The following is a 16,494-nucleotide window of genomic DNA, read 5'->3' as shown; positions in this document are numbered from 1 at the left end:
AACCCTTACAATGCTGAACACCTGCGATGTTTTTCTGAAACCTATCCTACATTGCCATCGCATGTTTCCTGACCTCACCATGCTCAACAACCCGTGGTGCTTTTCTCCATTCTACATTGCCACTCACTGCCTATCCTAATTCAGGCACTCCGATTCACACCACCCCGTGATGTTTTTCTCACTCCTACTAGTGAATGGCCTGTTTGCAACCCTTACAATGTGCACCACCCCTCAATGTTTTTCAGCAACCTATCCTACATTGCCATTGCATGTTTCCTGACCTCCCCATGTTGACCACCCCGTGGTGCTTTTCTCCATTCTTCATTGCCACTCAGTGCCTATCCTAATTCAGGCCCTCCGATTCACACCATCCCGAGATGATTATCTCACTCCTAATAGTGAATGGCCTGCTACAAACCCTTACAATGTGCACAACCCTGCGATGTTTTTCAGAAACCTATCCTACACTGCCATTTCATGTTTCCTGACCTCAAAATGCTCACCAACCCGTGGAGCTTTTCTCCATTCTTCATTGCCACTCACTGCCTATCCTAATTCAGGACCTCCAATTTACACCACCCCGTGATGTTTTTCTCACTCCTACTAGTGAATGGCCTGTTAGAAAGCCTTACAATGCGCAACACCAGGTGATGTTTTTCAGAAATGTATCCTACATTGCCAATGCATGTTTCCTGACCTCCCCATGCTGACCAGCCCGTGGTGCTTTTCTCTATCCTACATTGCACTCACTGCCTATCCTAATTCAGAACATCTGATTCACACGACCCCGTGATGTTTTTCTCACTCCTACTAGTGAATGGCCCGTTAGAAACCCTTACAATCCGCACCACCCCGTGATGTTTTTCCGAAAATTATCCTACATTGCCACTGCATGTTTCCTGACATCCCCATGACAACCACCCCGTGGTGCTTTTCTCCATTCTTCATTGCCACTCATGGCCTATCCTGATTCAGGCCATCCGATTCACACCACCCCGTGATTTTTTTCCCACTCCTACTAGTGAAAGATCCTTTGGAAACCCTTACAATGAGCACCACACTGCGATGTTTTTCAGAACCCTATCCTATATTGCCACTGCATGTTTCCTGACATCCACATGCTAACCACCCCGTGGTGCTTTTCTCCAGCTGACATTGCCACTCACTGTCTATCTTGATTCACGCCCTCCGATTCAAACCACCCTGTGATGTTTTTCTCACTTCATCTAGTGAATGGCCTGTTAGAAACCCTTACAATGCGCACCACCACGCGATATGTTTCAGAAACCTATCCTACATTCCCACTGCATGTTTCCTGACCTCCCCGTGCTGATCACCCCGTGGCGCTTTTCTCTATGCTACATTGCCACTCACTGCCTATCCTAATTCAGGCCCTCCGATTCACACCACCCGGTGATGTTTTTCTCACTGCTTCTAGTGAATGGCCTGTTATAAAGCCTTACAAGGCGTACCACCCGGCGATGTTTTTCAGAAACCTATCCTACATTGCCAATGCATGTTTCCTTACCTCCCCATGCTGACCACCCTGTGGTGCTTTTCTCCATCATACATTGCCACTCACTGTCTATCCTAATTGAGAGCATCTGATTCAAACCACCCCGTGATGTTTTTCTCACTCCTACTAGTGAATGGCCTGTTTGCAACCCTTACAATGTGCACCACCCCTCGATGTTTTTCAGAAACCTATCCTACATTGCCATTGCATGTTTCCTGACCTCCCCATGTTGACCACCCCGTGGTGCTTTTCTCCATTCTTCATTGCCACTCATTGCCTCTCCTAATTCAGGCCCTCCGATTCACATCACCCTGAGATGATTTTCTCACTCCTAATAGTGAATGGTCTGCTACAAACCCTTACAATGTGCACAACCCTGCGATGTTTTTCAGAAACCTATCCTACATTGCCATTTCCTGTTTACTGACCTCAAAATGCTCACCAAACCGTGGTGCTTTTCTCCATTCTTCATTGCCACTCAGTGCCTATCCTAATTCAGGCACTCCGATTCACACCACCCCGTGATGTTTTTTCACTCCTACTTGTGAATGGCTTGTTAGAATGCCTTACAATGCGCACCACCACGCAATGTTTTTCAGAAACCTATCCAACATTGCCATTGCATGTTTCCTGACCTCCCCATGTTGACCACCCCGTGGTGCTTTTCTGCATTCTTAATTGCCACTCACTGCCTATCCTAATTCAGGCCCTCCAATTTACACCACCCCGTGATGTTTTTCTCACTCCTACTAGTGAATGGCCTGTTAGAAAGCCTTACTATGCGCAACACCCGGCGATGTTTTTCAGAAACGTAACCTTCATTGCCAATGCATGTTTCCTGACCTCCCCATGCTGACCACCCCTTTGTGCTTTTCTCCATCCTACATTGCACTCACTGCCTATCCTAATTCAGAACATCTGATTCACACGACCCCTTGATGTTTTTCTCACTCCTACTGGTGAATGGCCAGTTAGAAACCCTTACAATCCGCACCACCCCGTGATGTTTTTCAGAAAATTATCCTACATTGCCACTGCATGTTTCCTGACATCCCAATGACACCCACCCCGTGGTGCTTTTCTCCATCCTACATTGCCACTCACTGCCTATCCTAATTCAGGCCCTCCGATTCACACCACCCCGTGATGTTTTTCTCACTCCTACTAGTGAATGGCCTTTTAGAAACCCTTATAATGCGCACCACCCCGCGATGTTTTCCAGAAACCTATCCTACATTGCCACTGCATGTTTCCTCACCTCAACATACTGACCACACCGAGGTGCTTTTCTCCATTTTACGTTTGCACTCACTGCCTATCCAAATTCAAGCCCTCCGATTCACACCACCCCATGATGTTTTTCTCACCCCTACTAGTGAATGCTCTGTTAGAAAGCCTTACAATGCGCACCACCCGGCAATGTTTTTCAGAAACCTCTCCTACATTGCCACTGCATGTTTCCTGACCTCACCATCTTGACCACGCCATGGTGCTTTTCTCCATCCTACATTGCCACTCACTGCCTATCCTGATTCAGGCCCTCCGGTTCACACCACCCTGTGATGTTTTTATCACTTCTCCTAGTGAATGGCATGTTAGAAACACTAACAATTCGCACCACCCCCCGATGTTTTTCAGAAAGCTGTCCTACATTGCTACTGCATGTTTCCTGACCTCCCCATGCTGACCACCCCATGGTGCTTTTCTCCTTCCTACATTGCCACACACTGCCTATCATAATTCAGGCCCTTCGATTCACACCACCCCGTGATCTTTTTCTCACTCCTTCCAGTGAATGCCCTGTTAGAAACCCTTACAATACTCACCACCCACGGTGTTTTTCAGAAACCTATCCTACATTGACACTGCATGTTTCCTGACCTCCCCATGCTGACCACACCGTGGTGCTTTTCTCCATCCTACATTGCCACTCACTGCCTATCCTGATTCAGGCCCTCTGATTCAAACCATGCTGTGATGTTTTACTCACTCCTACTAGTGAATGGCCTATTAGAAACCGTTATGATGCGCACACCCCGCGATGTTTTTCAGAAACCTATCCTACACTGACACTGCATGTTTCCTGACCTCCCCTTGCTGACCACACCATGGTGCTTTTCCCTATCCTGCCTTGCCACTCACTGCCTATCCTAATTTCGGCCCTCCGATTCACACCAACCGTGATGTTTTTCTCACTCCTACTAGTGAATGGCCTGTTAGAAATCCTTTCAATTCGCAACACCCAGCGATGTTTATCAGAAACCTATTCTACATTGCCACTGCATGTTTCCTTGCCTCCCCATGCTGACAAACCCCTGGTGCTTTTCTCCATCTTTCATTGCCACTCACAGCCTATCCTAATTCAGGCCCTCTGATTCAAACCATCCCGTGATGTTTTTTTCACTCCTACTTGTGAATGGCATGTTAGAAATCCTTAGTATGCGCACCACCCTGCGATGTTTTTCAGAAACCTATCCTACATTGCCATCGCATGTTTCCTGACCTCACCATGCTCAACAACCCGTGGTGCTTTTCTCCATTCTACATTGCCACTCACTGCCTATCCTAATTCAGGCACTCCGATTCACACCACCCCGTGATGTTTTTCTCACTCCTACTAGTGAATGGCCTGTTTGCAACCCTTACAATGTGCACCACCCCTCAATGTTTTTCAGCAACCTATCCTACATTGCCATTGCATGTTTCCTGACCTCCCCATGTTGACCACCCCGTGGTGCTTTTCTCCATTCTTCATTGCCACTCAGTGCCTATCCTAATTCAGGCCCTCCGATTCACACCATCCCGAGATGATTATCTCACTCCTAATAGTGAATGGCCTGCTACAAACCCTTACAATGTGCACAACCCTGCGATGTTTTTCAGAAACCTATCCTACACTGCCATTTCATGTTTCCTGACCTCAAAATGCTCACCAACCCGTGGAGCTTTTCTCCATTCTTCATTGCCACTCACTGCCTATCCTAATTCAGGACCTCCAATTTACACCACCCCGTGATGTTTTTCTCACTCCTACTAGTGAATGGCCTGTTAGAAAGCCTTACAATGCGCAACACCAGGTGATGTTTTTCAGAAATGTATCCTACATTGCCAATGCATGTTTCCTGACCTCCCCATGCTGACCAGCCCGTGGTGCTTTTCTCTATCCTACATTGCACTCACTGCCTATCCTAATTCAGAACATCTGATTCACACGACCCCGTGATGTTTTTCACACTAATACTAGTGAATGGCCCGTTAGAAACCCTTACAATCCGCACCACCCCGTGATGTTATTCCGAAAATTATCCTACATTGCCACTGCATGTTTCCTGACATCCCCATGACAACCACCCCGTGGTGCTTTTCTCCATTCTTCATTGCCACTCATGGCCTATCCTGATTCAGGCCATCCGATTCACACCACCCCGTGATTTTTTTTTCCCACTCCTACTAGTGAAAGATCCTTTGGAAACCCTTACAATGAGCACCACACTGCGATGTTTTTCAGAACCCTATCCTATATTGCCACTGCATGTTTCCTGACATCCACATGCTAACCACCCCGTGGTGCTTTTCTCCAGCTGACATTGCCACTCACTGTCTATCTTGATTCACGCCCTCCGATTCAAACCACCCTGTGATGTTTTTCTCACTTCATCTAGTGAATGGCCTGTTAGAAACCCTTACAATGCGCACCACCACGTGATATGTTTCAGAAACCTATCCTACATTCCCACTGCATGTTTCCTGACCTCCCCGTGCTGATCACCCCGTGGCGCTTTTCTCTATGCTACATTGCCACTCACTGCCTATCCTAATTCAGGCCCTCCGATTCACACCACCCGGTGATGTTTTTCTCACTGCTTCTAGTGAATGGCCTGTTATAAAGCCTTACAAGGCGTACCACCCGGCGATGTTTTTCAGAAACCTATCCTACATTGCCAATGCATGTTTCCTTACCTCCCCATGCTGACCACCCTGTGGTGCTTTTCTCCATCATACATTGCCACTCACTGTCTATCCTAATTGAGAGCATCTGATTCAAACCACCCCGTGATGTTTTTCTCACTCCTACTAGTGAATGGCCTGTTTGCAACCCTTACAATGTGCACCACCCCTCGATGTTTTTCAGAAACCTATCCTACATTGCCATTGCATGTTTCCTGACCTCCGCATGTTGACCACCCCGTGGTGCTTTTCTGCATTCTTCATTGCCACTCACTGCCTATCCTAATTCAGGCCCTCCAATTTACACCACCCCGTGATGTTTTTCTCACTCCTACTAGTGAATGGCCTGTTAGAAAGCCTTACAATGCGCAACACCCGGCGATGTTTTTCAGAAACGTATCCTTCATTTCCAATGCAAGTTTCCTGACCTCCCCATGCTGACCACCCCTTTGTGCTTTTCTCCATCCTACATTGCACTCACTGCCTATCCTAATTCAGAACATCTGATTCACACGACCCCTTGATGTTTTTCTCACTCCTACTGGTGAATGGCCAGTTAGAAACCCTTACAATCCGCACCACCCCGTGATGTTTTTCAGAAAATTATCCTACATTGCCACTGCATGTTTCCTGACATCCCAATGACACCCACCCCGTGGTGCTTTTCTCCATCCTACATTGCCACTCACTGCCTATCCTAATTCAGGCCCTCCGATTCACACCACCCCGTGATGTTTTTCTCACTCCTACTAGTGAATGGCCTGTTAGAAACCCTTACTTTGCGCACCACCCCACATTTTTTTTTAAGAAACCTATCCTACATTGCCACTGCATGTTTCCTCACCTCCCCATGCTGACCACCCTGTGGTGCTTTTTTCCATCCTGCATTGACACTCAATGCTTATTCTAATTCAGACTCTCCGATTCACACCACACCATGATGTATTTCTCACTCCTACTAGTTAAAGGCCTTTTAGAAACCCTTGCAATTAGCACCACCCCGCGATGTTTTTCAGAAACCTATCCTACATTCCTACTGCATGTTTCCTGACCTCCCCATGCTGACCTCCCCGTGGTGCTTTTCTCCATCCGACATTGCCACTCACTGTCTATCTTGATTCAGGCCCTCCGATTCACACCACAACATGATGTATTTCTCACTGCTACTAGGGAATGGCCTGTTAGAAACCCTTACAATGGGCCACACCCCCTGATGTTTTTCAGAAACCTATCCTACATTGCCACTGCATGTTTCCTGACTTCACCATCTTGACCACGCCATGGTGCTTTTCTCCATCCTACATTGCCACTCTCTGCCTATCCTGATTCAGGCCCTCCGATTCACACCACCCTGTGATGTTTTTATAACTTCTTCTAGTGAATGGCCTGTTAGAAACACTAACAATGCGCACCACTCCCCGATGTTTTTCAGAAACCTGTCCTACATTGCCACTGCATGTTTCCTGACCTCCCCATGCTGACCACCCCATGGTGCTTTTTTCTTTCCTACATTGCCACACACTGCCTATCATAATTCAGGCCCTTCGATTCACACCACCCCGTGATCTTTTTCTCACTCCTTCCAGTGAATGCCCTGTTAGAAACCCTTACAATTCTCACCAACCGAGATGTTTTTCAGAAACCTATCCTACATTGACACTGCATGTTTCCTGACCTCCCCATGCTGACCACACCGTGGTGCTTTTCTCCATCCTACATTGCCACTCACTGCCTAACCTGATTCAGGCCCTCTGATTCAAACCACGCTGTGATGTTTTTCTCACTCCTACTAGTGAATGGCCTGTTAGAAACCGTTACGATGCGCACCACCCCGCGATGTTTTCCAGAAACCTATCCTACATTGTCACTGAATGTTTCCTCACCTCAACATACTGACCACACTGAGGTGCTTTTCTCCATTTTACGTTAGCACTCACTGCCTATCCAAATTCAAGCCCTCCGATTCACACCACCACATGATGTTTTTCTCACCCCTACTAGTGAATGCTCTGTTAGAAAGCCTTACAATGCGCACCACCCGGCGATGTTTTTCAGAAAACTCTCCTACATTGCCACTGCATGTTTCCTGACCTCACCATCTTGACCACGCCATGGTGCTTTTCTCCATCCTACATTGCCACTCACTGCCTATCCTGATTCAGGCCCTCCGATTCACACCACCCTGTGATGTTTTTATCACTTCTCCTAGGGAATGGCTTGTTAGAAACACTAACAATGCGCACCACCCCCCGATGTTTTTCAGAAAGCTGTCCTACATTGCTACTGCATGTTTCCTGACCTCCCCATGCTGACCACCCCATGGTGCTTTTCTCCTTCCTACATTGCCACACACTGCCTATCATAATTCAGGTCCTTCGATTCACACCACCCCGTGATCTTTTTCTCACTCCTTCCAGTGAATGCCCTGTTAGAAACCCTTACAATACTCACCACCCACGATGTTTTTCAGAAACCTATCCTACATTGACACTGCATGTTTCCTGACCTCCCCATGCTGACCACACCGTGGTGCTTTTCTCCATCCTACATTGCCACTCACTGCCTATCCTGATTCAGGCCCTCTGATTCAAACCATGCTGTGATGTTTTACTCACTCCTACTAGTGAATGACCTGTTGGCAACCGTTACGATGCGCACCACCCCGCGATGTTTTTCAGAAACCTATCCAACATTGCCATTGCATGTTTCCTGACCTCCCCATGTTGACCACCCCGTGGTGCTTTTCTGCATTCTTAATTGCCACTCACTGCCTATCCTAATTCAGGCCCTCCAATTTACACCACCCCGTGATGTTTTTCTCACTCCTACTAGTGAATGGCCTGTTAGAAAGCCTTACTATGCGCAACACCCGGCGATGTTTTTCAGAAACGTATCCTTCATTGCCAATGCATGTTTCCTGACCTCCCCATGCTGACCACCCCTTTGTGCTTTTCTCCATCCTACATTGCACTCACTGCCTATCCTAATTCAGAACATCTGATTCACACGACCCCTTGATGTTTTTCTCACTCCTACTGGTGAATGGCCAGTTAGAAACCCTTACAATCCGCACCACCCCGTGATGTTTTTCAGAAAATTATCCTACATTGCCACTGCATGTTTCCTGACATCCCAATGACACCCACCCCGTGGTGCTTTTCTCCATCCTACATTGCCACTCACTGCCTATCCTAATTCAGGCCCTCCGATTCACACCACCCCGTGATGTTTTTCTCACTCCTACTAGTGAATGGCCTTTTAGAAACCCTTATAATGCGCACCACCCCGCGATGTTTTCCAGAAACCTATCCTACATTGCCACTGCATGTTTCCTCACCTCAACATACTGACCACACCGAGGTGCTTTTCTCCATTTTACGTTTGCACTCACTGCCTATCCAAATTCAAGCCCTCCGATTCACACCACCCCATGATGTTTTTCTCACCCCTACTAGTGAATGCTCTGTTAGAAAGCCTTACAATGCGCACCACCCGGCAATGTTTTTCAGAAACCTCTCCTACATTGCCACTGCATGTTTCCTGACCTCACCATGCTGACCACCCCATGGTGCTTTTCTCCTTCCTACATTGCCACACACTGCCTATCATAATTCAGGCCCTTCGATTCACACCACCCCGTGATCTTTTTCTCACTCCTTCCAGTGAATGCCCTGTTAGAAACCCTTACAATACTCACCACCCACGGTGTTTTTCAGAAACCTATCCTACATTGACACTGCATGTTTCCTGACCTCCCCATGCTGACCACACCGTGGTGCTTTTCTCCATCCTACATTGCCACTCACTGCCTATCCTGATTCAGGCCCTCTGATTCAAACCATGCTGTGATGTTTTACTCACTCCTACTAGTGAATGGCCTATTAGAAACCGTTATGATGCGCACACCCCGCGATGTTTTTCAGAAACCTATCCTACACTGACACTGCATGTTTCCTGACCTCCCCTTGCTGACCACACCATGGTGCTTTTCCCTATCCTGCCTTGCCACTCACTGCCTATCCTAATTTCGGCCCTCCGATTCACACCAACCGTGATGTTTTTCTCACTCCTACTAGTAAATGGCCTGTTAGAAATCCTTTCAATTCGCAACACCCAGCGATGTTTATCAGAAACCTTTTCTACATTGCCACTGCATGTTTCCTTGCCTCCCCATGCTGACAAACCCCTGGTGCTTTTCTCCATCTTTCATTGCCACTCACAGCCTATCCTAATTCAGGCCCTCTGATTCAAACCATCCCGTGATGTTTTTTTCACTCCTACTTGTGAATGGCATGTTAGAAATCCTTAGTATGCGCACCACCCTGCGATGTTTTTCAGAAACCTATCCTACATTGCAATTGCATGTTTCCTGACCTCCCCATGCTCACCAACCCTTGGGGCTTTTCTGCATCCTACATTGCCACTCACTGTCTATCTTGATTCAGGCCCTCGATTCACACCACACCATGATGTATTTCTCAGTGCTACTAGTGAATGGCCTGTTAGAAAGCCTTACAATCCGCACTACCGAGTGATGTTTTTCAGAAAACTATCCTACATTGCCACTGCATGTTTCCTGACCTCCCCATCCTGACCAGCCAGTTGTGCTTTTCTCCATTCTTCATTGCCACTCATGGTCTATCCTGATTCAGGCCCTCCGATTCACACCACCCCGTGATGTTTTTCCCACTCCTACTAGTGAAAGATCCTTTGGAAACCCTTACAATGAGCACCACACCGTGATGTTTTTCAGAACCCTATCCTATATTGCCACTGCATGTTTCCTGACATCCACATAATAACCACCCCGTGGTGCTTTTCTCCAGCTGACATTGCCACTCACTGTCTATCTTGATTCAGGCCCTCTGACTCAAACCACCCTTTGATGTTTTTCTCACTTCATCTAGTGAATGGCCTGTTAGAAACCCTTACAATGCGCAGCACCCCGCGATATGTTTCAGAAACCTATCCTACATTCCCACAGCATGTTTCCTGACCTCCCCATGCTGACCACCCCGTGGCGGTTTTCTCTATGCTACATTGCCACTCACTGCCTATCCTAATTCAGGCCCTCCGATTCACACCACCCGGTGATGTTTTTCTCACTGCTTCTAGTGAATGGCCTGTTATAAAGCCTTACAATGCGCACCACCAGGTGATGTTTTTCAGAAACCTATCCTTCATTGCCAATGCATGTTTCCTGACCTGCCCATGCTGACCACCCTGTGGTGCTTTTCTCCATCATACATTGCCACTCACTGCGTATCCTAATTCAGAACATCTGATTCACACCACCCCGTGATGTTTTTCTCACTCCTACTAGTGAATGGCCTGTTTGAAACCCTTACATTGCGCACCACCCAGCGATGTTTTTCAGAATCCTATCCTACATTGCCACCGCATGTTTCCTGACCTCCCCATGCTGACCACTCCGTGGTGTTTTTTCCATTTTACATTGCCACTCGCTGCCTATCCTAATTCAGAGTATCTGATTCAAACCACCCCGTGATGTTTTTCTCACTCCTACTAGTGAATTGCCTGTTAGAAACCCTTACAATGCTGAACACCTGCGATGTTTTTCTGAAACCTATCCTACATTGCCATCGCATGTTTCCTGACCTCACCATGCTCAACAACCCGTGGTGCTTTTCTCCATTCTACATTGCCACTCACTGCCTATCCTAATTCAGGCACTCCGATTCACACCACCCCGTGATGTTTTTCTCACTCCTACTAGTGAATGGCCTGTTTGCAACCCTTACAATGTGCACCACCCCTCAATGTTTTTCAGCAACCTATCCTACATTGCCATTGCATGTTTCCTGACCTCCCCATGTTGACCACCCCGTGGTGCTTTTCTCCATTCTTCATTGCCACTCAGTGCCTATCCTAATTCAGGCCCTCCGATTCACACCATCCCGAGATGATTATCTCACTCCTAATAGTGAATGGCCTGCTACAAACCCTTACAATGTGCACAACCCTGCGATGTTTTTCAGAAACCTATCCTACACTGCCATTTCATGTTTCCTGACCTCAAAATGCTCACCAACCCGTGGAGCTTTTCTCCATTCTTCATTGCCACTCACTGCCTATCCTAATTCAGGACCTCCAATTTACACCACCCCGTGATGTTTTTCTCACTCCTACTAGTGAATGGCCTGTTAGAAAGCCTTACAATGCGCAACACCAGGTGATGTTTTTCAGAAATGTATCCTACATTGCCAATGCATGTTTCCTGACCTCCCCATGCTGACCAGCCCGTGGTGCTTTTCTCTATCCTACATTGCACTCACTGCCTATCCTAATTCAGAACATCTGATTCACACGACCCCGTGATGTTTTTCTCACTCCTACTAGTGAATGGCCCGTTAGAAACCCTTACAATCCGCACCACCCCGTGATGTTTTTCCGAAAATTATCCTACATTGCCACTGCATGTTTCCTGACATCCCCATGACAACCACCCCGTGGTGCTTTTCTCCATTCTTCATTGCCACTCATGGCCTATCCTGATTCAGGCCATCCGATTCACACCACCCCGTGATGTTTTTCCCACTCCTACTAGTGAAAGATCCTTTGGAATCCCTTACAATGAGCACCACACCGCGATGTTTTTCAGAAACCTATCCTATATTGCCACTGCATGTTTCCTGACATCCACATGCTAACCACGCCATGGTGCTTTTCTCCAGCTGACATTGCCACTCACTGTCTATCTTGATTCAGGCCCTCCGATTCAAACCACCCTGTGATGTTTTTCTCACTTCATCTAGTGAATGGCCTGTTAGAAACCCTTACAGTGCGCAGCACCCCGCGATATGTTTCAGAAACCTATCCTACATTCCCACTGCATGTTTCCTGACCTCCCCATGCTGACCACCCCGTGGCGCTTTTCTCTATGCTACATTGCCACTCACTGCCTATCCTAATTCAGAGCATCTGATACAAACCACCCCGTGATGTTTTTCTCACTCCTACTAGTGAATGGCCTGTTAGAAACACTTACAATGCACAACACCTGCGATGTTTTTCAGAAACCTTTCCTACATTGCCAATGCATGTTTCCTGACGTCCCCATGCTGACCACCCCGTGGTGCTTTTCTCCATTATACATTGCCACTCCCTGCCTATCCTGATTCAGGCCCTCCAATTCACACCACCCCGTTATATTTTTCTCACTCCCACTAGTGAATGGCCTGTTAGAAAGCCTTTACAATGCGTACCACCAGCGATGTTTTTCAGAAACCTATCCTACATTGTCAATGCATGTTTCCCGACCTTCCCATGCTGACCACCCCGTGGTCCTTTTCTCCATCCTACATTGCCACTCACTGTATATCCTAATTCAGAATATCTGATTCAAACCACCCCGTGAAGTTTTTCTCAATCCCACTACTGAATGGCCTGTTAGAAACCTTTACAATGTGCACCAACCCGTGATGTTTTTCAGAAAACTATCCTACATTGCCACTGCATGTTTCCTGACCTCCACAACCTGACCACCCTGTGGTGCTTTTCTCCATCCTACATTGCCACTCACAGCCTATACTAATTCAGGCCCTTCGATTCACACCATCCGGTGATGTTTTTTTCAATCCTACTTGTGAATGGCTTGTTAGAAATCCTTACAATGGGCACCACCCCGCGATGTTTTACAGAAACCTATCCTACATTGCCAATGAATGTTTCCTGACCTCACCATGCTGACCATCCCGTGGTGCTTTTCTCCATCCTACATTGCCACTCACTTTCAATCTTGATTCAGGCCCTCCAATTCACACCACACCATGATGCATTTCTCACTCCTACTAGTGAATGGCCTGTTAGAAACCCTTACAATGCGCACTACCAAGGAATGTTTTTCAGAAACCTATCCTACATTGCCACGGCATGTTTCCTGACCTCCCCATCCTGACCACCCCGTGGTGCTATTCTCCATTATACATTGCCACTCCCTTCCTATCCTGATTCAGGCCCTCCAATTCACATCAACCCGTTATATTTTTCTCACTCCTACTAGTGAAAGACCTTTTAGAAATTCTTACAATGAGCACCACCCTGCGATTTTTTTCGGAATCCATTCGTACATCGCCACTGCATGTTTCCTGACCTCCCCATGCTGACCACCCAGTGGTGCTTTTCTCCATCCGATATTGCCACTCACTTTCTATCTTGATTCAGGCCCTCTGATTTACACCATACCATGATGTATTTCTCACTTCTACTATTGAATGGCCTGTTAGAAAACCATACAATGCGCCCCACCCCGCGATGTTTTATAGAAACCGATCCTACATTGCCACTGCATGTTTTCTGACCTCCCCATCCTGACGACCCCTTGGTCCTTTTCTCCATTCTACATTGCCACTCACTGCCTATCCTGATTCAGGGCCTCCGAATCACACCACCCTGTGATGTTTTTCTCACTTGTACTCGTGAATGGCCGGTTAGAAACCCTTACAATGCGCACCACCCTGCGATGTTTTTTCAGAAACCTATCCTACATTGCCAATGCATGTTTCCTGACCTCCCCATGCTGACCACCACGAGGTGCTTTACTCCAGCCTACATTGCCACTCAGTGTCTATCCTGATTCAGGCCCTTCAATTCACACCACCCCGTTATATTTTTCTCACTCCTTCTAGTGAATGGCATGTTAGAAACTCTTAAAATTCGCACCACCCCTTGATGTTTTTCAGAAACCTATCATACATTGCCACTGCATTTTGTCTTTCCTCCCCATGATGACCACACCGTGGTGCTTTTCTCCATTCTACATTGCCACTCACAGCCTATCCTAATTCAGGCCCTTCGATTCACACCACCCCGTGATTATTTTGTCACTCCTACTAGTGCATGGACTGCTACAAAACCTTGCAATGCGCACAACCCCACGATGTTTTTCAGAAACCTATCCTACATTGCCATTGTATTTTTCCTGACCTCCCCATGCTCACCAACCCGTGGTGCTTTTCTCCATCCTACATTGCCACTCACTGTCTAACTTGATTCAGCCCCTCCGATTGACACCACCCCGTGATGTTTTTCTCACTCCTACTAGTGAATGGCCTGTTAGAAAGCCTTGCAATGGGCACCACCCCGTGATGTTTTTCAGAAAACTATCCTACTTTGCCACTGCATGTTTCCTGACCTCCTCATGCTGACCACCTCGTGGTGCTTTTCTCCATCCTACATTGCCAATCACTGCCTATCCTAAATCAGGCCCTCCGATTCACACCACCCCGTGACGTTTTTCTCACTCCTACTAGTTAATGGCCTGTTAGAAACCCTTACAATGCGCACCACCCCGAAGTTTTTTTCAGAAACCTATCCTAAATTGCCACTGCATGTTTCCTGACCTCACCATGCTGAGCACCCCGTGGTTGCTTTTCTCCATCCTACATTGCCACTCACTGCTTACCATAATTCAGGCCCTCTGATTCACACCACCCCGTGATGTTTTTTTCAGTCCTACTAGTGAATGGCCTGTTAGAAAGCCTTACAATTCTCACCACTTGCAATGTTTATCAGAAACCTATCCTACATTGCCACTGCATGTGTCCTGACCTCCCCATGATGACCACCCTTTGATGCTTTTCTCCATCCTACATTGCCACTCATTGCTTATCCTGATTCAGGCCCTCCAATTCACACCACGCCGTGATGTTTTTCTGACTCCTACTAGTGAATGGCCTGTTAGAAACTCTAACAATGCGCACAAACCCGTAATGTTTTTCAGAAAGCTATCCCACATTGCCACTGCACGTTTCCTGACCTCCCCATGCTGAACACCCCGTGGTGCTTTTCGACATTCTACATTGCCACTCACTGCCTATCCTTATTCAGGGCCTCCGATTCCCACCACCCAGTTATGTTTTTCTCACTCCTACTAATGAATGGCCTGTTACAAACCCTTACAATGTGCACCACCCCGCGATGTTTTTTAGAAACCTATACTACATTGCCACTAAATGTTTCCTGACCTCCCCATGCTGACCATGCCGTGGTGCTTTTCTCCATCCTACATTGCCACTCACTGCCTATCCTGATTCAGGCTTTTCGATTCACACCCTCCCGTGATATATCTCTCACTCCTACCATGGACTGGCCTGTTAGAAACCCTTACAATACGCACCACCCAATTTTTTTCAGGAACCTATCCTACATTGCCACAGAATGTTTTCAGACCTCCCCATGCTGACCACCCTGTGGTGCTTTTCTCCATCCTACATTGCCACTCACTGCCTAACCTTATTCAGGCCTGCTATTCACACCAACCCGTGATGATTTTCTCACTCCTACTAGTGAATGGCCTGCTACAAAGTATTACAATGCGCACCACCCCAGAATGTTTTTCAGAAACCTTTCCTACATTGCCTCTGCATGTTTCCTGATCTCCCCATGCTGACCACACTGTGGTGCTATTCTCCATTTTATGTTGGCACTCACTGCCTATCCTAATTCAGGCCCAACGATTCACACCACAACGTGATGTTTTTCTGACTCCTACTAGTGAATGGCCTGTTAGAAATCCTTAAAATCCGCACCACCACGTGTTGTTTTTCAAAAAATATCCTACATTGCCATTGCATGTTTCCTGACTTCCCCATGATGACCACCCCGTGGTGCTTTTCCCCATTTTACATTGCCACTCAATGCTTATCCTAATTCAGGCCCTCCGATTCACACCACCCCGTGATGTTTTTCTCACTCCTACTAGTGATTGGCCTGTTCGAAACCCTTACAATGCGCACCACCAGGCGATGTTTTTCAAAAACCTATCCTACATTGCCACTGCATGTTTCCTGACCTCCCCATGTTGACCACCCCGTGGTGCTTTTCTCCATCCTATATTGCCACTCACTGCCTATCCTGATTAAGGCCCTACAATTCACACCACCCCGTTATATTTTTCTCACTCCTAAGGTGAATGGTCTGTTAGAAACCCTTACAATGCACACAACCCCGTGATGTTTTTCAGAAATCTATCCTACATTGCCACTGCATGTTTCCTGACCTCCCCATGT

This window comes from Cavia porcellus, unplaced genomic scaffold (assembly GCF_034190915.1).
Source record: "Cavia porcellus strain 051 isolate PalLab524CR breed Dunkin Hartley unplaced genomic scaffold, mCavPor4.1 scaffold_43, whole genome shotgun sequence".
NCBI lineage: Eukaryota > Metazoa > Chordata > Mammalia > Rodentia > Caviidae > Cavia > Cavia porcellus.
This window is presented reverse-complemented; position numbering follows the sequence as displayed.